We start from the raw sequence: 21,655 nt of genomic DNA on the forward strand, positions 1-21,655 counted from the left end.
TCACTGATTGGCATCATTTCTCATAGTGGGGCCAGCCATGTTGTTCAAATGTCTTTTTTTTAGGAGGTTCCAGCCATACATTTTGTCTTCTGTGGTCTGTTTTTTGTTATGTTTGATAGTATACTTCTGTCATGTATTAAGGCCCCTACTTTTGTCCCTATATTTTTATGGCTGATATTTACAGTCCTACAGGTTACACTTAGGTCTTAGATCCATTTTGAGTTCATTTTTTGTATGTGGAGTAGAGTATGGGTCCTCGTAAATAGTTTGGAAATGGACAGCCAGTTTTACCAGAAGTATGTGTTGAAGAAGAGATTCTCTCTTCCACATTTAATGTGCCTTGGCCCTTTGCCAAAACTCAGTTGTTCTGTAGGTGTATGGATTTGTTTATGGGTTCCCTATTTTATTCCATAGGTCTATGTATCATCTCCAGGCTGGTTTGACTGTCATGGCTGTTTAGTATATTTTGAATTTGGGAAGTGAGAAGTCTCCTACTTTGTTCTTCTTCTTCTTCTTCTTTTTTTTTACAACAAACACTGGGCATTTATTCTTCTGGAGATGGGGGGCAGGGCTTCCCGGCATGGCGGTGTGGCCCTATTTGCCAGCGATAAGTGGGTTCCGCAGCACCACGATGACGGAGTCGCCTCGCAGGAACATCTTGGAGATGTAGCGGTCTTTGTTGACGGGCTTGGACTTCTTCTTGCCCTTGCCGCTCTTGGGGACCTCGGTCCACATCTCCTTCACGTTCTCCAGCACCATGTTGCAGTGCCTGTCAAAGGCCTTCACGCGACCCAGAAGCTTCTTCTTGTTGCTGCCGTTGATGAGCACCTGGGTGTTGTTCTTGACCGACTGCGTGAGCACGGAGAGGGGCCCCGTGTTGAACTCCTCCTCCTCCCGCTTCTGCAGTTCCTCCGGGGTCATCTTGCTCTTGGGCTTGTTGAGGAGGCTCATGGTGCTTAGCTTAGCTGTGTTCTCCGATCAACCCCGTCTTCTCTGCGTTGCTTCTGCCTTTGAAAGGAGCTACTTTGTTCTTCTTAAGCAATGTTTTGATAATCCTGGGTCTTTTTCCTTTCCATATAAAGCTGATTATTAATTTTTCCATCCTTTAAAACTGATGCTGGCATATGGATTGGAATTGCATTTTATTTATAGATTGCTTTAGGTAGTGTTGACATTTTATACAATTTTAAGTTATCCTATCCATAAACATAATATAGTATTATATTTCTGTAAGTACTTTTTGGTTTCTTGTAGTAGTATTTTGTAATTTTCATTTGTTGTTGGTGTAAGTTTCTTTTTTCCAAATATTTTGTATTCTGGTTAGGTTTATTTTTAAGGATTTCATCTTGTGAGTGGCTGTTAGAAATTCTATTGCTTTTTGTCCTTCCTTCTGAAGGCTCTTTTCATGAGTCTGCAGGAATCTGAGTGATATTCGTATGTTGATCTTGTACTCCATCATGTTGCTGAATATTTCAATTATTTTCTTTTTAAAATTTGTTCTAGTTTTTCTCTGCTTACTTTTCTTTCTTCTTTTAAAAAATTCATTTTATTGGGGGCTGTGCAACTCTTATCACAATCCATCCATCCATCCATTGTGTTAAACACATTTGTACATTTGTTGCCATCATCATTCTCAAATCATTTTCTTTCTACTTGAGCTCTTGGTATCAGCTCTTCATTTTCCCCCTCCCTCACCCTTGATAATTTACAAATTGTTATTATTTTTTCATATCTTGTACTGTCCAATGTCTCCCATCACCCACTTTTCTGTTGTCTGCCCCCCAGTGAGGGGGTTATATGTAGATCCTTGTGATTGGTTTCCCCTTTCTCCCCCACCTTCCCCTTCCCTTCCTAGTATTGCTACTCTAATTATTTGTCCTGAGGGGTTTATCTGTCCTGAATTCCCTGCGTTTCCAGCTCTTATCTGTACCAGTGTACATTCTCTGGTCTAGTCAGATTTGTAAGGTAGAATTGGGATCATGATAGCGGGGTGGGGGAACATTAAAGAACTAGAGGAAAGTTGTATGTTTCATCGGTTCTATCCTGCACCTGACTGACTCGTCTCCTCTCCAGGATCCTTCTGTAAGGGGGTGTCCAGTTGCCTACAGATGGTCTTTGGGTCTCCACTCTGCACTCCCCCTCATTCACAATGATATGTTTTTTTGTTCTTGATGCCTGATGCCTGATCCTACTGACACCATGTGATCACACAGACTGGTATGCATCTTCCATGTGGGTTTTGTTGCTTCTCAGCTAGATGACCGCTTGTTTATCTTTAAGCCTTTAAAACCCCAGATGCTATATGTTTTGATAGCCGAGCACCATCAGCTTTCTTCACCACATTTGCCTATGCACCCGCTTTATCTTCAGTGATCATGTTGGGAAGGTGACGATCATGGAATGCCAGTTTAATAGAACAAAGTCTTCTTGCTTTGAGGGAGTTACTTGAGTAGAGGCCCAATGCCCATCTGCTACCTTTATACTAAACCAATAAATATATGCACGTAGGTCTATTTCCCCATTGTCATATATAAATATATTTACATATGTACATGCCTGTATTTATACCTCTAACAATGTCTGTTGCCTCCCAGTTCTTTCCCCTATCTCCGTTTACTTTCCCCTTATCCTACTATCATGTTCGGCCTTCGTTCAGGTTTTGGCAATTCCTCTTGGCTTCATTGTCCTTGACCAAGTCTCCCCTAAGCATCCTATGCCCTCCTTGCCTTCAATTTTAGAACTTATTCTTCCTTTATCCCTGGGTTTGTTGACACCCCCTTTCCTTCCCCCACTCCCATGTCCCCCAGGAACTGAAGGTCCCATTGTTCTCTTTCCTCCAGATTGTTCATCCCATGTATCCTGTCCAGACAGACATGCAGAGACAATAATACGTACAAAAATAAAGCAAAGTGAAACATAACAACAAAAGAAAACAAAAACCAAAACAACAACTAAAAAGAAAAATAAACAACAGCAAAAAATGAAAAGCCCTCAAACAGTTCCAGATCTGTCCATTGACCGTTATGAGTGTCTTCCAGTCGTGTCTACTGGGGTACCACTCCAGCCCCAAAGTGCTACTTTGGCATTCCTTGGGGACTTTGTTGCTTGGCTGATCTGTTTTCTGATCCATTCTGCCCCTCTCTGTCTTTTGATTGGTGTGCATTTAATCCATTTACATGTGTTATAATTATCAACAAGTATAAATTTATTGCTATTGTTTTGCTGTGTGTGTTTGTGATGCTAATTGGTTTCTTTGGTCATTGTCATTTTCTGCATTAAGTTAATTTTGTTTGTGGGATTTCTTGTCATTCTTTTTCTCTAGTATTAATTTACTGTTTACTAAGTCTTCATGATTTTCCTCCTTTTTAATTTTGATGAAATTTTATCATTTTCAAAGGTTATCTTATTATTTATTACTTTCTTCCCATGTTGAACATAGTTTAACCTTTCTTTAAAACTACTTGATTTCCTTTGCCTTCAAGGTTTTGTATCTATACCCTTCCCTGTATTTACTTTGCAATTATTTTCACTGCAGAATGATAGCTCTGGTTTGTTATTTTCAGTCTTGTAAGTTTGTTTTTCTTCAAGCACTGCTTTAAATGGTTTGCTTTCTGGCTTGTGTGCTGATAGCTGACTATGTTGCCATCTCCTCGAGCTCCACTATGCATCCTATGACTCTCCTTCCATTGATTTTATTTCACTTGTTCTCTTGTCCCTGGGTGTTTTTATTTTTTGGTGTTTTAATTCCAAGTCTTTCACATTTCACTAGATCGCTGTACCTTGTTTTCTTGAGTTGCCTTTTGAAATTTTCTGTTCATATCATTTACTTCATAATTCCTTCCATTGGCTTCCATTAGCTACTCTGTTCAAGAGCAAGTTTCAGAGTCTTTTCTGACATCCACTTTGGTCTTCCCTTTTTCTCCGTTTTTCATTCTTCATGTTTGACCTTCTTGATATCATCCCACAATTTCTCTGGTCTACTCTTGGGGCATTAGTATTTAACTCATCAAATCTGTTTTTGTGATGGCCTCTCATTTCATGGAAGGTTTACGTGAAGTCATATTTTGGCTTTTATGAACTTGTTTTAATTGTTTTCCATTTTAAACCGAACTTGATTATGAATATTTGATAGCTCGTTACAAAATTGACCTTTGACCTTGTTTTGACTGTTGATACTGAGTTTTCCATTGCCAATTCCCACAGATGTAGTCACTTTGATTCCAATGTATTCCATCTGGTTAGTTCCATGTGCTTAGTCACCATTTATGTTGTTGAAAAAAAGTATTTGCAATGGAGATGCAGTCAGTCTTACAAAGTTCTGTCATGCAATTTCCAGCTTCATTTTTATAACCAATGTCATATTTTCCAACTACTAATCCTTCCTCTTTGTTTCTAACTTCTGCATTTCAACCCCAGTAACTGTAAATACATCTTGATTGCATCTTTGGTCAATTTCAGATCGAAGAAGTTGGTAGATTTCTTCATTACTGCCTTTAGTGGTTGGTGAATACATTTGAGTATTAATTGTGTTAAGTGGTCTTCCTTGTAGGTGTCTATATATTATTCTATCATAAACAGCACTGTTCTTTAAAACAGATTGAGGTAGTTAGTTTATTGTGCCAACCTGGTCAATAGACACACGTGGGGTTAATTGAAGGGGGGAGGGATAAATGGCTCAGTAAGACTTGTCTTTCTAGTTCTCGAGTCTCTTGCTTTCTGGTGGTCGGACCAGGGTGCAGCTGTCTTAGCCAGTTCCCTGCTTCATCTGGCAAGGTTCACTTCCTGCAAGACATCCCTGAGGAGAAGCCACATGGACCTACTCCGATGCAGCCCTGGGTGCTGGAGCAGCCATGTGGAGACTCCTGCCAGTGCTGAGATGCTCACAAGTTCACGGATTCAGCTTTCCTCCTGCAGTCAGCGTCATAATGTGTGTTTGGTGAGATGGAGGATTTCTTTGTATATTGGTGTTGGACATATGGGTTAATGAGTTAATGTTGGACTTGTGGGCTTAGGCAGCCCTGGGTTGGGATGTTTTCTCGATGTGCACTTAACCTTTATATCAAACTCTCTCTTATGCATGAGTTTCTGTGGATTTGTTTCTCTAAAGTCCCCAGAATAATATAGAGATCTTGACATATTCTTTTTGATGCTGAATGTATGCCATGTCTCTTGAATTGGTCATACCCAGCTAGTGAGCTATACTATCATCTGATTCAAAATGGCCAATCCCAGGCCATTTGAAGTCACTAATGCCTAAGATAGCAACCTTTATGGGCTCCATTTCTTTTGATATGATTTCCAATGTTCAAGTTATCCTTAGTTGTCATGTATCTTACAACCTGAGGGATCATCCCTGTACTATATCTGACATTATTCTCCTGCTACTCACAAAGTTCTCCGTGGCTTATCCCTCAGAAATCCACTACTGATTCCTTCTTCTTATTTTTAAAATTATAGTCTGAAAGCATCACTGAGACTGTTTACCAGACATTTCTGGCATAGTTTCTAGCATTACAATGATCTACAAGTCACTACAATAGACACACTGACAGACAAATGAGCGAGGAACTAGGAAAACAGCCTTCAATTGCATGGATGACTAACAGGTGATCCAGAACATCCATTAAGATGATCATTTAAATCAGAGATGAGTCTTTTTTTTTTTTTTGTCAAGAACCCGATAGTAAATATCTTAGGCTTTGTGATCCATGTCTTAACTCCCCAAATCTGTCACTTTAATATTGAAATTATTTGGAAGCCTGCCATAAAAAAACAACAACTCACTGCTGTTAAGTTTGATTCTTACTCATATGACCCTATAGGACAGGGTAGATCTGCTCCTGTGGGTAATACTTTAGGAAAGTAGGAGAAAGTCTCATCTTTCTCCTGTGGAGAACCTAGTGATTTTAAACTGCTGACTTTGAAGTTTTAGCAGCCCAATGCATAAATACTACACGACTAGGCTCCCTGAAATCTGCCATAGATGGTATGCAAATGAGTGGAATGGCTGTGTTACAATAAAAGGTTATTTACAAAAGCCGGTGGCCACAAGATGTGGTTTGCCAACCCTTGGTGTAACTGAAAATATGGGATCAAAAATTGTTTGGGGCATTTTTGGATATCTTTACTAAAAAAACTCTATTTTATAAAATAGCTGGGAGAGTCTGTATAAATATTTTACGTAAGTATTCAGAATTAGATTAAAATACAAGTAAAACATTGTTATCTTGACAAGTACAACAATATATATAGAAATTGTTATTATTCATTCATCTACTTTCTTTAATCTTACCATCTCCAGATAAATAATATAAATAACTTAATTCACGAATTATTCTTTTAAAAATCAATTTTATTGGGGGCTTGTACCACTCTTATCACCATCCACCCATCCATTGTATCAAGCACATTTGTACATATGTTGCCATCATCATTCTCAAAACATTTGCTTTCTACTTTTGAGCCCTTGGTATCAGCTCCTCATTTCCCCCTCCCTTCTCCTTCCCCCCTCGCCCATGAACCCTTGATACTTTATAAATTATTATTATTTTGTCATATCTTACACCATCTGATGTCTCTCTTCACCCACTTCTCCACTGTCTGTCCCCCAGGGAGGATGTTATATGTCGATGCTTGTAATCAGTTCCCCCTTTTTCCCTCACCTTCCCTCTACTCTCCCGGTATCGCCACTCTCACTACTGGTCTTGAGGGGTTCATCTGTCCTGGATTCCCTGTGTTTCTAGTTCCTATCTGTTCCAGTGTACATCCTCTGGTCCAGCCAGATTTTTAAGGCAGAACTGGGATCATGATAGTGGGTGTGGAGGAAGCATTCAAGAACTAGAGGAAAATTGTATATTTCATCATTGCTACACTGCACCCTGACTGGTTTGTCTCCTCCACGTAGCCCTTCTGCAATGGGATGTCCAATTTCCCACAGATGGGCCCTGGGTTCCCTACTCAACACTACCTCTCATTCACAATGCTATGATTTATTTTTTATCTTTGATGCCTGATAGTTGATCCCTTCGATGCTTTGTGATCTCATAGGCTGGTGTGCTTCTTCCATGTGGTCTTTGTTGTTTCTCAGTTAGATGGCCCCTTGTTTACCCTCTAGCCTATAGGACCCCAGATTCTATATCTTTTGACAGCCAGGCACCATGAGCTTTCTTCACCGCATTTGCTTTTGCACCCGTTTTATCTTCAGCGATTGTGTAAGGGTAGGCTGGTGTCCTTCTTCCATGTGGGCTTTGTTGTTTCTTAGCTATATGGTTGCTTGTTTTATCTTCAGGCCTTTAAGACTTCAGATGCTATATCATTTGGTCATGGGGCACCATCCACTTTCTTCACTACATTTGCTTGTGCAAATGTGTCTTCAGCAATCGTGCCAGGAAGGTGAGCATCTCAGATTGCCAAATTGTTAGAACAAAGTGTTCTTGTGTTGAGGGAGTACTTGAGCAGGGTCCCACTGTCCATCTGTTTCCTTAATACTAAACCTGTAAATATATGTACATAGATCTATTTCCCCCTCGTCGTATATAAATATATTTATATCTGTATATGCCTGTGTTTAAATCTCTGACTATGCTTTGCCTCCTAGTTCTTTCCTCTATTTCTTTGTACTTTCCTCTTGCCCCACTATCATGTTCAGCTTTCATTTGGATTTTAGCAATTCCTCTCGGTTACAATGCCCTTGATCCAGCCCTGCCAGACCTCTTACACCCTCCTTGCCACTGATTTTGGATCACTTGTTGTTCCCTTGTCCCTGGGTTAGCACCCCCTTCCTTTCCCCTGCCTCCCCTTCTCCTATGTCCCCACAGAACTGTCATTCCATTGTTCTCTCTTCTGGCTTGTTTATCCCGCCTTTCCCATCCAGGAAAACATGCTATGTACCATCACGAGACTGAATACAGCAAAGCAACTGTAGAAAGTAAAACAGTAGCTACAACAACACACACAAAAATGTGTAAATAGTTCAGGGTCTATTTCTTGTCCTTCACGAGTGCTTTCTAGTCGAGTCTGATGGGGTGCAATGCCTGGCACCACATCTATCCCTGGAGACTTCATTGCTCTGCTCCCCCCGCTGCTCTCCTGCATGCCCCCAGAGGCTGGCTTCAGCATAGTGCGCTCAGAGTGGGCACAATTCTCACTGTGTGCCTCTAGTGTTGTCCCCAATGATACTATGGGTCAATGAGGAACACTGTGTCCTGTGGTGAGGCTGTCTCTGTGATCATCTCTCCATTGCTGCTCTGAGCAGAAACATTGTCCTCAGGGCTTGGTGAGCTTCGATATGTTTCATTCTTTTTTTTTGTTTCCCTTTCGCCCCCTCATTGACTCCTGTGTGCTCTAATCAGACATGTCCCTCTCCTTGAGCTGTAGCGTCAGTGCTGTCCCCTGAAGTAAATTCTTCTGGGGGGGGGGGGGGTGGTGGTGCTGTCCACTTAGTTGGTAATGGGGCTGGCCCTTCAGGCCTCTCTGTCGGTTCCCTGCTTCATGTCAGTGTGTTGCGTTCTTGTCTTGTTCAGGTTGAAGTCTGGTCCCTCTTTCCCTGTGGAAATACAATCAACACCCTCCCCCATGTGGGTTAGTGCCCTGTTCCCCCGGCTACCCATACCTTCATGGGCTACCATATGTATCCCATATGTATCCCTGAGTTTAGTCTGGCCCCTGCCATAGTACCTGAACCTCACCCCAGGGATGTATGTATATAGTAGCTTCTTCCCTATGCTCCTTTTGGATGTTTTGAGCTTACTACCTCAGTGGACTCATGTCGTGCTTGTCCTTTTGTGTTTGGCTTACTTCACTTAGTATAATTTCCTCCATTTCTTCCCATGCGGCGATGTGCTTCATGCGTTCATCACTGCTTTTTAGGGATGCGTAATACTCCATTGTATGGATGCACCACAGCTTTTAATCCATTTGTCTGTTGATGGAAAGTTGGGCTGTTTCCAACTCCTTGCAATTGTGAACTGTGCCGCGATGAACATTGGGGCACAGATGTCTGGCCGTGGTTGGTTTCTTAATTCTTCGGGGTATATGCCCAGTAGGGGGATTGCTGGATCATATGGTAGCTCAATTTCCAACTGTTTTAGAAATCGCCAAATTGATTTCCATAATGGCTGTACATTACCAACAGGTCCACCAGCAGTGGACAAGAGTTCATATCGCTCCACATCCCCTCCAACACTTGTTACTTTCTGATTTCTTGAATTGGGCTACCTTTGAGAGCATTAGGTGGTATCTCATAGTTGTTTTAATTTACATTTCTCTTATGACTAGAGATCTGGAACATTTTCTCATATATTTATTGGCCATTTGGATTTCTGCCCTTGAGAAAGTTCTGCTCAGGTCCTTTGCTCACCTCCTGAGTGGACAATTTTTTTTCTTGTTGTAGGTTAGCAGAGTATTGTAGATTTTAGTAATAAGGACTTTGTCTGATGCGTCATTGCTAAAGGTGTTTTCCCAGTCTGTGATCTCTCTTGGCGAATTCTTTCGATGTGCGTAAGTGTTTTATCTTTAGTATATCCCACTTGGCAACAAATTATTCTTTTCTTCCAGGTTGGCTATATGAAACTAAAATATGGGTTCCTATCTATACTCTCAAGTTGCTGTTATCAATTTGATCCCATATAGATAGTTCTTAAAAGAGTCTTAAAATTCTTCTGAAATAAATCAAGGTTTTTATTCTACTTGGATTAACAATCAATGCCCATGGAAGCAACAGTCAAGAGATCAAAAATTGTGTGGCACTGGCTAAATCAGCTGCCCAAGACATCTTTAGAGTAGTGAAAGGCCAGGATGGTACTTTGAAGACTAAGGGGTGCTTGACCCTAAACATGTGTTTTTTTTTTCAATTGCAACATATGCGTGTGAAAGTTGAACATTGCAGAAGACTGAAGAAGAATCAACGCATATGAATCGGGCTGCTGGTGAAGAATATTGAAACTTCGGCAAACTGCTACAAGGACAAACAAATCTGTTTTGGAAGCAGTAGGGCCAGAGTGCTCGTCTTACATGCTTTGGATATGTTTTCAGGGGAGGCCAGTCCCTGGAGAAGGACATCATGTTTGGTAAAGTAGAAGGGCAGCCAAAAAGAGGAAGGCCCTCAGTGCGATGGACTGACAGTGGCTGCAACAATGGGCTCAGGCATAGGAACAATTGTGAGGCTTGTGCAGGACCAGGCAGTGTTTTTTCTCATATGTATTAGCTATATGATTGACAACAATAACAACAGGTATTGGTGCTTTTACTTCGGTGGACTAGGTTCTTTAATGTGAGTCCATTATATGAGGGGACTTCGAGGAGTTGTGGAAATGGAATGAAAAGATAAAAATGAATATATGACCTTTCCTTTATGAACCTTTATTTCTTAACATAAGCTTTGTCAAGGTCAAAGCATTTTTTAAAGCGACAACATCAGCCGTTTAGTCTATCCCTAAATAACCAATGGCCCTGGGAATTTAACCACTTTATGCAGTCTTTTTAATATTTTTAACTGAAGAAAAATGGGTTCCCTTTAAGAATTTTTAAGATTAGGAAACAAAAAGACGTTAGAAGGAGCCAAAGTAGGATTGTAAGTGATTTTCCCACCCAAACTCTCTCCAAATTCTCTTTTTGATGAGAGGAATGAGCAGAAACATGACAGTGGTGGAGAAGGACGTTGGTGAAGTTCCTTGGGCAAAAGTTTCTCTGGGAAAACTTTAGTGAACTTTCCCCCAAACACGCTCATGAAAAGCAGACGTTATCACCCATTGGCTCTCCAGAAAGTCAACAAACACATTCCTTGAGAATCCCCAAGCAGAGGTTGTCACGCCCTTTGCTCTTGGCCAGCGCCCTTGTGCTTACAATTCACCCGCTTGATAGCCCTTGCTTTGATGGTGCTTTGTCTTCAGGATCGTACTGGTAAAGCCATGTTTCATCCCCTGTTACAATTTTTCCAAGGAAGGCTTCAAGATCTTGATCCCAATTGCTTAAAAAAAAATTCATCGCAAACTCTGCCTTTGTCCGCAGCTGATCTGGAGCAGAAAGTTTGCTCAGCTCGAAGTTATCAGTCAGAATGGTGGACATGGGACTCGGTGGAGGGGACGTCTAAGGTGTTGGCTATTGTTTCTGAAGTTAATCATCAGTACTTCAATTAGCACACCCACAAGATGGTTTCTTTGCAAATCGATGTAGATGTCTAGGGCTTCAGCCTTCCTCTTCTGTATCTCTGGTCTCTAGAAGGCAAGCTATCCATTTTGTACACTGCTGATATGGTTGGGGCATTGTTTCAATACCGTTTTCTGCAATCACCTGTGATCTCATCTTTCTTCCTCCCAAGCGTCCCTATGAATTTCTCATTTATTCTTTTTCCAAGTTTAGCAGAATTCAGATGGCATGCATAGGGGTTCTTTCAAACTGATGTCTTATCAGTCATAGTTTTCTCAAATTAGATATCCCGCTCAGATATTTTATAACAAGTTAGTACAAGTTTATTTTGATGCTAAAATATTTAAAAATTCATGCACAGTTTTTCCCCACAAACTTTTTGAAGACCCCTCATATTGCAAATCTTGACACTCCTTGCCATAATGGATATAATTTTTACTCATCAGGTTTGTGGAATGTGAGAGCTAACAGGCCATTATAACCAGAGATGCTGAAGATTTGGGGGAACAAACACTCTCATATATTGGTGAGGGGACAAATTACAAACTTTTTGGAAAATGGTGTGGCAAGGAGTGTCAAGATTTGCAATATGAGGGGTCTTCAAAAAGTTTGTGGGGATGATGGGTAAAAATCCTGTATTTCAGGAGTGTTTCCCAGACTACTAAGGAGGTTGTGCAACCTATTGTGCATATTTTGGCAAGTTCGATCTTGCTCTTATTCTGATCATTCACCTCTTTCTCCCACTATTTTCGGTTTCTTTTGCTATTTAAGAGACAAACAAACAGACAAACACAATCAAAGATTTTAAAAATGCAGTCAATTCTGGTTTCATTTTCTGTTTTATGGTCTCTAGGAGCCCCAGGGGTGGTGTGGTTCTGTGCTGAACTGCTAATATTAAGGCCAGCCATTCTAAACCACCAGTAACTCTACCGGAGGAAGATGGAGCGTCCTACAGTCTCAGAAACTCACAGGGGCAATTCCACCCCATCCTAGAGGGTCAACATGCATCTCGGTATTGACTCAATGGCAGTGAGTTTGGTTCATGGTTATGGTTTCTGGGTTATCTAAGATAATATCCTAAATTTTGTTCTATTACTCTAATTTTTATTTGTATGTGAAATGTAGTAAAAAGGAGCCCTGGTGTGGTAGTGGTCAGATGTTGGGTTAAGATCCTCAGTGTTGGCAGTTCAAAAACCACTAATGGCTCTGAGGGAGAGACATGGGGCTTTCTACTCCTGTAAACAGTTACAGTCTCAGAAACGCACAGGGGCAATTCTACCCTGGCCCATACTGTCGCTATGAGTCGGCATCCACTCTATGGCAGTGAGTTTGGTTTGGATTTTGGATGATTTTGCTTCTTTTTGCAAAGCTAGAAATTATGTTAGTATTCTTTTGGCAAAAGTGGAAAATTCTGCCATTGTGGAATTTGCATTCATAGCATGAGTTCTCACACAGTGGGGTAAGTATTGGATTCCTAACTGAAGGCGGGTGGTTCAAACCCACCAGCTGCTCCACAGGACAACCATATGGCAGTCTGCTTCTGTAAGGATTGGCAGTCTTGGAAACCTTAAGGAGCAGTTCTGTTCTGTTCTATAGGGTCATTATGAATTGGAATGAACTCAACTACCGTGGGTAGGTTATATATGTCGGGATCTTTTTCTGAGCTCTCTATTCTGATTCATATATCTATTTATCTATTCTCCCTGTTCATCTGTGGTTGCTTGTTCTAAGGATTGTGTACTTCCCTGGAGTTTCAGTTCACTTTATAGGTCCGTCTGTTGTTTGGTTGAAAGTTGAGCTTAGAGAGTGAGTTTTCTTCCAGCCCTGAAGTGTGTCTCAGGGCCATAATCTCACGGGTTCCACCAGTCTCTATCAGATCAGGAGGTTTGCTATATTTTCTGGTATGAGTTCTACACTTTTTTTTTGTTTCACATTTTCTCCTGTTCTATCCAGGATCTCCTATTGTGTTATCTTTGGGAGCAGTCTACTGTAGTAGTTAGGTACCATCTAGTACTTTTGGTCTTAGCATTGTGGGTGCTGGGGTTCTTGTGACCCTTTAAGCTTCTAGATCAGCGGTTCTTAACCTGCAGGTCTCATCCGCTTTGGGGGTCGAACGACTCTTTCTCAGGGGTCACCTGATTCCTAACAGTAACAAAATAACAGTGATGAAGTAGCAGAGCAAATAATGTTATGGTTGGAGGGTCACCACAACATGAGGAACTGTATTAAAGGGTCGTGGTATTAGGAAGGTTGAGAACCACTGTTCTAGAATAATTGTTTACTTGTGTATTTAATTCTCTTAATTTTCTTTGCTTTGAATGGGGAGAGACCAATAATTGCATCTTAGGAGATTGGTCAAAAGATTTTAAGATCTCAATCTTTACTCATCAGAATAAGATGTAGCACCTTGCCTTTGTGGACTATGTTAGATCTATTGCCCTGAAGGTGTTCGCTTATGGTAAAGAAGTTTTCATCACTTTGCCCCATTTTCTCAGCTGTGTAAGAATTTACAGCCTCTACAAATATGTGTGTAGAAATCTTGTTTGCCAAATCTATGTAGGGTTGTTAGTATCGTTCTTGCCCACAGCTGTTCATTGTACCTGTCTGCCTATGTATTCACTAGTAGATTAATGTTTGGAATGCTTTTGATCATTAACCATTACAGAGATGCTAATGAAAACAATGAGATAACCGCTCTTCCCAGCAAGAATAGCAAAGTTCAATAGGACAGAGAACAAAACAAAGACAGCGAAGGCGTTCCGAGATGGGAACTCTCACACCCTGTGGGCGGGATGATGAAATGATGCAACTAGAAGTACCATATGACTCGGCAGTACCAGTACTCAGTATATATCCAAAAGAAAGAAGAATCAGGTCACAAATAGATATATACACCCCCATGTTCATTGCAGCATTTTTTTTACTGTAACTTTATCGACCAAGAAAACCCTTCATTATGTTTCCCTTCAAACATTTCCTGGCAATCAATTTTCAATGATATTTCTTTTTCAATATCCCCCCCCACACACATACCCCAAACTTACTGCTATCGAGTCTGTTCTGACTCCTAGCCAGCCTACATAGAGTTGCTGAGACTGTGCAGTTTACAGGAGCAGCCTGCTCTTTCTCCCAAGGGTTTCTGGGAGCTGCTCTGTGGTGAGCAGCTCATCACTTTGCCCAGAGTGCCACCCTGTGAACTGTCAAATCATGTCCCCATCCTCAAGCCTATCTAAGCAAAAATCTGGTTGAGGTTATATTAAATATATCCACAAACGTTCATAACAATATACAAATATGTACATATGCAGACTGACTTTAGGAAGGCTTAATAATTTCACGATAGCCTTCATGTTGTTAATGGACTATGTTGTAAAATTATAACTATAGTTTCAGGCTATCAAACTGAATCGATTTGTCCCTTTATATTATTAGCTGCCTTGATCATTGGCTGTATTTTCCTGATGTTCTCTTAGCAATTTACAAAGACCTGACTGAGCTAATTTACCAATGCCTCGAGAGGATTACAAATATCAAAAAGAAATAAATTAGAAGTAGGGAAAATGACTGTGAAAGGGAAGTAAAGTGAATGAGCTATACATTTTGAAATTAAAATGTGATATTCTTTGATAGTGGTGATGATTGTACAAGGCTTCTAGATGTGATTGAAATATTGAATGGTATGATATGTGAATTAGAGACCAATAAAGCTATTAGGGTGGGGGATTGACATTCTAAAAAAAAGACACCAGGTCTCTACCCATGTATGCATGCACACATGTATGCATGAACATATGTGTACACATAAGTTTAGACAAGATTAGCATTTTCAAATCTTTTTTTCAATTTTGTATATCTTTGGTGGCAATATACAAGGCCCAATAAATATTTGTCGACAATTTTTAACATTGGCTCCCTGCTTCACCATGTGTCACAGTTCTCACTCTTCCTACTTGTGTTGTGACGTCATCCTTCAGTTCAACTCTCTTCCCCTTGCAGTTCTCATTTGTGCTTTTGATTTCTGTTGCCAGCTTTAACTCATATGTAATTTGTTATATGGGTTCAATGCTCAAGGCCAACATTCTTTATTGCGGAGAACCTGTTTAGATTAATGATGATCTCCTGCGATAGTTGTGGTTCGATGTTCAAGGATGGTTTCTTGGCAACAGAATTCAGGTGACTCAGGGGATCCAGAAAGTCTGGTTTCTATAGCAATTTGAAGTTCTGTTCCCCAAATGTCTTCCTTTCCAACAGGATCTATCTCTAAACTAAACCAAACCAAACTCACTGCCACTGAGTTGAGTTGAGCTGCTCCTGTGAGTTTCCAAGACTGTAAATCTTTCTCCCTCAGAGAGGCTGGTGGTTTCGAAGTGCTGACTTTGCGGTTTGCAGCCCAACATGTTATCACTGCGCCAGCAGGAAGGCTCCTTCGGATCTACCTACTGGGGCCTAATAATAAATCACATGCTATTACAGATGATAGCAAAAGAAACTTATCTTGGTGAATTTCTTGCCCCCAAATACTCTCTCCTCCCCTACCATAGACAAAATTCACAAAAATTTAGCCCAGAAGTAAGCTAGATGTGAATGTCATTGATGTGCATTTTTCTTTTGAATTGAAAAACAAAGTGTTTTTCTGCATGCAATAAAGGTAAAAGTTGTATTGGTATATTCCTGTAATGTGTCAGTAATGTATTCTCAGGTGTGCTTGAAAACCTGTCTAGCTACTATTAATGTCTTAGTAAATCCATTTCCATCTGTCACACTGTAATGTACCCTCTCTGTGTCATCCTCAACATACAAATACTCATTTTCTCACTTCAAATCAGAGACTGTTAGCGGGGTCAACTACCATTACAAGGAACTCCACAGGTGTGTCAAAATGCTTCCTTGGCCTTTTGGTGTGCAGATCAGAATGGCCTTGCTGGCTCGCACCCCCTGCTGCTCACAGGTGGGGCTGGGGAAGCCACAGCACTGCACACAAGGTCTTTACAGGGAACCAGGGTTTCTGTCATCAACAGCAGAGACTCTCCAGCTGCAACTAATCCAGTTCCAGCTGCTTGACCATCAGGGCCACTGACCTTGGTAAAGCCTCCAGAAGCTTTAGACAAGATCTTAGTAAAAGCAGAAAAAGCTGGCTTTGCTAGAAAGTAACAGGATTGTCCTATCAGGGGGCTTCCCTAAGTTTATGGGAAAATGGAATGAAAGATAACGGATGTCTTCCATGTCCTTTTGGAAGTGCCTTCATACTTACTAAAGCCCAAGTGAGGGGAAAGTCAAAGAGAGAGGGGACACAGTACTTGGCTCTGAACCCCAGTTCCACAACTCCATTGTGAACTCAGTTTCCGCATCTCCTCATCTGCAAAATGGAGATTAAAATAGCACAGCAGTCATGGTGCTACTGTGAGGATTAAATTAAACCAGGGCTGGTACACATAGCATTTATTTATTTTTATTAAAAATTTAAAAAACCATTCTATTGGGAGCTCTTACAGCTATCATAACAATCTTTAGTTCAATCACATCAAGCAATATTATACAATTGCTACCACAATCAGTTTTAAAACATTTTCTTTCTCCTTGAACTCCTTGTTATCACTTCCTGTTTATCCCCTCCATCCCTCCCTCCTCCCTCCTCCACTTCCTCCCCAGGAAGCCTTATTATTTTTTCGTATAACAGTTTTTTTTGCCATATAGTACATGATCCAACGTATCCATTCACATACAATTCTGTTGTTGGATCCCATCGAGTGGGGTTATACAGTCATCAATACTGTCAGATCGCAATTCCCACCTTCTCCCCTCTCTCTTCCCGTACCCTCAGGGAACCGTTACTCTGTTACTGTCCACAGAAGCATTTATTATTACTATTAACTGTTTGTTGAGTAGGAAATTGGACACAAAGGCTGGGATTATAAAGATAAGTCAGGAAGAAGATAGGATGTGAGGGTCTTCGCTAGGTGGATTGAGCTTTAGAGTAGGCTTCTACTAGGGGAGAGGGAAAAGAGACAAAGCTAGAAGTTGAGATAGAAGTTCTACTCTATGGGTGACTCCTGTAAGGACCAGGGTATAACTGCTTTCTTTGGTGATGTGAAATTCCTGGGTGTGGCTCTTCTAGCCATAGTTTTTCTCATTTACAACAGATGATTGGGTGGGAGCATGCAAATAAGGTGTAGAGGGCTGTAACTAAGGTAACTGGTTAGTGTGTCACTCCTTTGGGTATGAAATGAGCAATGGCAGAAGCAGAACAGAGAATCCACTTTCAGCAAGAAAGAAGAGCCACAAGCGGAGTGCGTCCATGATCCTTGTGTTGAAAAGAGGCAATAGCACCAGAGACTGAGACAGTGGTGAGCTTTATGACCCACAGAATGAGAAAAGCTTGCTCACAGTGTGGGGTACTCTTCGGGCATTTATCAGCACTAAAGGAGTTTTCTAAGACTTGCTTGAGAGGCTAAGGGGCTGCTTGGCTGAGAGGTCAAGGACCAGGGAGAGACTTGCTTGCTGGAATGGCTGACAAGAGGCCCTGCAGACCAGAGAACTGTATTCTTAATGTTTCTCGATCCTGAAATGTAACCTGTGAATGTTCTTAATAAACCCCAATCTCACTGTCATTGCCATCAAGTCAATGCTGACTCATAGTGACTTCCTGTGGGTTTCTAAGACGGCTTATGGGACTAGAAAACCCAGCCTTTCTCTGAGGAACTGCTAATGGTTTTGAACTGTCGATCATGCAGATGGCAGCCCAACTCATAACCACTACATTACCAAGGTTCTGATAATCGTGAGTATTGGCTGTGAGTTCTGTGTAGCTATTGCAACAGATTATCATACCCAGCCGTGAAGTATAGCATGTCCTGGGAGGGATGGCTGGTGTCAGAATAGGGTAAAGAAGGTGGGAGGCTAGAGGGATGGCTGACCTTCTGCCTCCCAGAAATGAGTCTTGGAGTGGTATTGAGCTGATTTCTCCTTACCTCTTATGAAGTTAGAGGAGCTCAGACCTACCTTCCACACAGTTTCTGCAACTGCTCTGTCCAGAGCTAATGTTCCTAGTTAGTATGGTAGTTACTCTGAATTCTGGGTAAACAGCAACATAATGAATTTGAGACCTTGCATCCTGGGAGGCCCACTGCTCTTCATATATTTCCAGCCTCAGCCAGGATTGGCTTTGTTACTGGAGAGGTCTCAAAGTGAAGGACATCAGTGGACTGACTTGGAAAAAGCATGGCTGAATGTAAATCGATTTCTCTTCCTTTTTTTTTTGTCAATGGGAAGTTTTAAGCGCAAACAAAAGTAGAGAAACTAGCATAAATTTCACGAACCCACCACTTAGCCTCAAGAAGGATCATCTCTTGTTCCATTTATACCCTCACTCTGAATATTTGAAGCAAATCTTGGTTGTCATATCACTACATCTGCATCCCTAAAAGATAAGGACTCTCTTTAACGCATAACCATAATGCCATTATATCACCCTAGAAAACAAATAATAATTTCTTAAAATCATCAAATATCCAGTCAGTGTTGAAATTTTCTCAATTGTGTCATAAACATTATTCATGTTTTTTGTTTACAGTCTGATTATTTTAAACAGGATTTAAATTAGGCCCATTCATTGCAATGTGCTGATCTGTCTTTCATTTCTCTTTTAGCCTACAAAATTTACCCCTTTAAAATTTTTTCAATTGAATCTGGGTTGTTTGAACTGTAGAATTTTCCAGAGTCTAGATTTTGCCAATTTCATTGCCCAGGGTGTCATTTAACATCTTTCCATTATTTGCTTTAAATCGGTAAATTAGTGGTTAGATCTAGAGGCTTGCTCAGATTCAGGTTTGATTCTTTGGCAAGAATATTTCTTAGGCGGTATGGTATATAAGAGCCACATAATATCTGGCAATTTCTCTTTCTATTATGCTAGCAATTAACAATAATTGCTTACATTAATTAATACCTTAAATGATATTCTAATTCTTTCATTCCTTCTTTGCTTATTGCTTGGAATATTTCTGTGGACAGAAAATTTTCCCCATTCACAATTTGGTTTACCTCTGAAGTTTTATGAAGTACTAATTACATTAAATGTCCCAACAGAATTTCATTTTAACCTATCATTTTTTTCATGAAAGCATTATACTTGTCTTTCTATCCTATTTCTTGGAAATAAATGTGTGTATACAAATATGTGTGTTAAAAATATCCCCCTGTATATCAGCAAATTACTCCCACATAGAGTTCTACAATTTGTCTGACTGTAAATTATTGAAAAATTTGGGGTAAAGGTTTATCACACTTAAAATATATTGGTACAACAAAATCTCTCAGTGAGTTAGTTGAGACTTTTTCTCCTCAGGTAATTCCTTTATTAAAAACAAATATTTTTTATTGCCCAGGATAGAATGGGTGTGGCATCCATCCCACTGCTAATTTTAATTTTTTATAGATGTATACGCTGAGAACATGTGTTCTTATACAAAGTTGAGGGTAGAGAAGAATTTCGTTACAGCCATGTCACTTCATTCTCTGATTTCTCTTTTAGCAAAATGCCCCCAATCACAGGGGACTCTCTCATCACACATTCTTTTTCATTATCTAGGAGCTGGCAACTGCCTTGGACACTCCTTTAATTTTCGTGGTGAGCATAGGTTTGGGAACCAGTTCACTTGCAAAAGGCTTTGTTCCCTAGCCCGTCATGTTCACGGTCTCAACAATAAAAGGACTCCATTTGGAATGGCTCCTTTGGCACTGAGGGAATGTCTTACCCCTTACATGGGGGGGATGTCTTACTACATATTGTATACCGTCAGATTAGAAATAAGAGCTTGTGAGCGAGGCGGGAATGAGAAGCAGCTTCTCCATAGTAGGCATTCTCTTTCGGGAGAGCCGCTTTAGGACGCCTCTGCCAGGAGTTGAGTCAGACTCATAGTGACCCCATAGAAGGTGACCGAGACTGCGGATCTTTGCAGGAGCACACAGCCGCCTCTTTGTCTTGAAGAGTGACTGGTGGCCCAAGACTTCACCCAGGATGCTCCATGGCTCCTTCACTTTGAGGAAGGTGTCTCTAAGGAATGGGTCTGGATATTGCTGCTTTTCAACCAATCCACACTCCACGTGGTACCTACCTGGTGAGTCTTTGCTCGGAGAGTTGTGTTCTGGGTGTGGAATCTAGATTGTAGACTTTCCATGTGGGACGACAGGGGGCACGGTTTTGGTGATCACGGGCATGGGAAGAGTCTGAACAAAAGTGTTTTATGTCATGGGAGAGGGGAAAACTCCTCCTATTGATAGCTTAACATTCCATTTCCATTCTAGGTGATCGCGAACATGGATGTATCAGGAAATGAATACATTAGATACGTTAAGTAGACCTTTAGCTATTTCATCCATATGCACAAGGGTGTAAGTTTGGCCAAACACATTTTGGGGATGGGGGGTAGGGGCAAGCTTCACCTTGTGACAACTAGGCTGCTGCATATTTGAGCATATTTAGTACTTCTATGGCAGGATATCTCCTGGCCTTGTTTTCATGAATAGAATCCCCCATTAGCTCTCCTTGCACCTCATTTTCTGAGAGAACTGGGTCCTTTCCCACAGTCTGGCTTTTGTTGGGTGCCTGCCCTTACTCAACACAAAAGACAAAATCAAACACAGCCACCAAGTCCATTCTTACTCACAGTGACTCTAGGGACAGCAGAGGACTTAATGTGGGTTGCTAAGGCCGTAAATCTTGACAGGAGCAGACTGCCACATCTTTCTCCCACTGAGCAGCTGGTGGGTTCAAACTGCTGGCCTTGTGGCTAGCTACCCAATCCATTCTACCCCAGGGCTCCCTGGCGGGCACAGCCAGGAGGGTTATCGAACCGGTTCCTCTGTCTCCTGATGTTCCAAACAGGGTCGACTGAAAGGTTTGATCCGAGTCAGATGTCATACTTTTTTTTTTTTTTGCAAGAACACTTTAGGTGGGATGTAATATTTTATTGTTTCTTTGAATTTGTGTAGCTACTTTACTGAGGAATAAACAACACGTAATAAACTTCACCTCTTTCAAGGGCATACTTTGACAGATTCTGACATAGGTATATATATACACCCCTAAAATCATTCCCATGGTCTGGACAATGTCCGTCTCCATCACAGAAAGGGTCAGGAATGAGGAGCCATGAAAGATGCACCCAGGAGAGGAGGGAGGTTAGTCTGACCACACACTGGCTGAGGGTGGATACTCATGATTATAAAACACTTTTAGCAATGGAATAATTGATTTTAAATGCCATCTTACACAGAACTCCAACAAGTCATAGGGAAGACGAAAGAAGTGTATGTGTGTGTTTTAATAGGAGACATGCATTTTATACAGTTAAGTCTATAAAATCCAGAACCTGGGTAAGGTGTCAACCTGTCATAGAAGGAAAAGGCAAATATTTTCCACTAAAATGAGCAATAGGCAAGTGGTAAGACTCCAAGCCAAAAACCAAACTCAAAGGCAGAAAACATGTGAGTCCTAGAAAAAACAAGCCTA

General features: G+C 41.0%; 1 pseudogene; it reads right to left on the reverse strand.

Annotated features, from left to right (window-relative positions):
- Positions 1-593: 593 nt before the first annotated feature.
- On the reverse strand, positions 594-985 carry LOC142434386 (small nuclear ribonucleoprotein Sm D2 pseudogene; annotated as a pseudogene).
- Between the last annotated feature and the right edge of the window lie 20,670 nt (positions 986-21,655).

The sequence above is a fragment of the Tenrec ecaudatus genome, chromosome X (genome assembly GCF_050624435.1).
Source record: "Tenrec ecaudatus isolate mTenEca1 chromosome X, mTenEca1.hap1, whole genome shotgun sequence".
Taxonomy (NCBI): Eukaryota; Metazoa; Chordata; class Mammalia; order Afrosoricida; family Tenrecidae; genus Tenrec; species Tenrec ecaudatus.